We start from the raw sequence: 2,500 nt of genomic DNA, 5'->3' as shown, positions 1-2,500 counted from the left end.
GAGGCTATATACGGCCTCCCGTCCTGAGCCATTTGGCCCAACACATGAAGGAACACTTACACACACTGATCCCCACACACAAGCCACCAACAGCGAAGGATAATACACACACACACACACACACACACACACACACACACACACACACACACAAACACACACTCACACACACACACACACACACATCCCCACACAAACACACACATACATAAAGTCAGTCTATCAGACTCAAAAATGTACACACACACACACACACACACACACACACACACACACACACACACACACACACACACACACACACAGAGCTATCAATGAAAGGGAAGAGCTAGCTGGGTTATCAGGGCTGCAGATCCTATTCTGGGGCCCATCTGATAGGGTCTTTTTCCAGCGCTGGGCCGTCACTATCAGTGGCAGCATGGAGGAAGTGGGGAGGCCAGCAATTAGAGTTTGCATACTGTACCCAGATCAGACAGCGGCCGTATGCAGAGTGTCAACCACTTACTGGCAGTGGCACACACACACACACACACACACACACACACACACACACACACACACACACACACACACACACACACACACACACACACACACACACACACACACACACACACACACACACACTTAAACACATCCTCATTCTCTCTCTCTCTCTCTCTCTCTCTCTCTCACACACACACACACACACACACACACACACACACACACACACACACACACACACATGCACGCACATTCAAATGCATCCTCATTCACACACATATACACACACACACACACACACACACACACACACACACTTGCACACATGTACACGTACACACACACACACACATACACACACACACACACACACAGATCCTATTGAATGAAGTGGGCCTTTGATATGAGAAGCCATGTGTGACTCAGTGAGGTTGTAAAGCACTGGAGCTGCAGTATGATGCACACCATCAAACTCTCACATTTTACGCACTTCTACATACAGACGTGATGATTCTATAGTTTTCATTTAAAGGGATATTCCGCCATTTTTGGAAATACGCTCATTTTCCACCTTCCCTCGAGCAAAACAATCGATATTTACCTTGCTCCCGTTCATCCAGCCATTCTGTGAGTCTGGCGATACAACTTTTAGCTTCAGCCTAGCATAGATCATTGAATCGGATTAGACCATTAGCTTCTCGCCTGCTAGCTTCATGTTTAAAAGTGACTACGATTTCTGGTAATTTTCCCATTTAAAACGTGTCTCCTCTCAAGTTAGAAAGTGCAATAAGACCAACTGAAAATGAAACCTGGCGTTTTTCTAGGCTGATTTGACATGGAACTACACTCTCATCTGGCGTAATAATCAAGGCAACTTGCAGCTACTGGCACTACTACTGCTTGTTGTCTATGGGGACTATTTTCAGATGCTGCGTAAGATATCACTGCGCCTATGGTACGTTTGCAAGTTGCCTTGATTATTACGCCAGATGAGAGTGTAGTTCCATGTCAAATCAGCCTAGAAAAACGCCAGGTTTCATTTTCAGTTGGTCTTATTGCACTTTCTAACTTGAGAGGAGACACGTTTTCAATGGGAAAATTACCAGAAATCTTAGTCACTTTTAAACATGAAGCTAGCAGGCGAGAAGCTAATGGTCTAATCCGATTCAATGATCTATGCTAGGCTGAAGCTAAAAGTTGTATCGCCAGACTCACAGAATGGCTGGATGAACGGGAACAAGGTAAATATCGATTGTTTTGCTCGAGGGGAGGTGGAAAATGAGCGTATTTCCAAAAATGGCGGAATATCCCTTTAAGCCAATAAATTTACTTTAATTAACATTAAGTGAACTCCATCACAGGTATTTCAACATCCAGATGACCCAGTCAAAGAAATCCTCTGTGACCATGATGAAGACGTGAGTGCACCATTTCCACAACTCAATGCCATTTCATATTTCTCAAAAGCTACATTTTTGCAATACACTGCACGTTGGTGTAATGTCCATTTATGACCATTGTTTCATCAGCACATAACAACACAGTCCATCTGTAAGACACTTGCTACATACTGTACAGTATACTGTATATCTCATACTGCCTCTGAGGAGCAGGCTTACCTCATGACCACGTACCCTTAGTCTGACCAACGTTTCTGTAGTCTGACCAACTTTTTTTAAATTGTTCTCTGTTAAATGAATTATCGGATTGTTTTTATTCGTTGTTGCATTGGACAAAAGCGTCTGCCAAATCCCATAACCATAACCAATTTCCGTAGTTTGTCAGAAGTTTATTTGCAGAGCTGATGATCTGGATCCAAAACCAGATCTTGCAGGAGTGCAATTCCCCCCCTCTGCCCTCTGTCTCCCAAACCTGCCCCCTCTATCTCCACAGGAGGATCGCCCTCTAGTGGCCACTTGCAGCCAGTGCAGCCCTCCCAGGTGGGCTGAGTCTGCTTGGGTTCCAGAGTCAGGCTGTCTACTCTCTCGGTTGTGGTAGTGCACAACAGCACGCT

The sequence above is a fragment of the Sardina pilchardus genome, chromosome 21, assembly GCF_963854185.1.
Source record: "Sardina pilchardus chromosome 21, fSarPil1.1, whole genome shotgun sequence".
In the NCBI taxonomy this organism is placed as follows: domain Eukaryota; kingdom Metazoa; phylum Chordata; class Actinopteri; order Clupeiformes; family Clupeidae; genus Sardina; species Sardina pilchardus.
The sequence above is the reverse complement of the archived record's forward strand: the minus strand, read 5'-3'. Positions refer to the sequence as shown.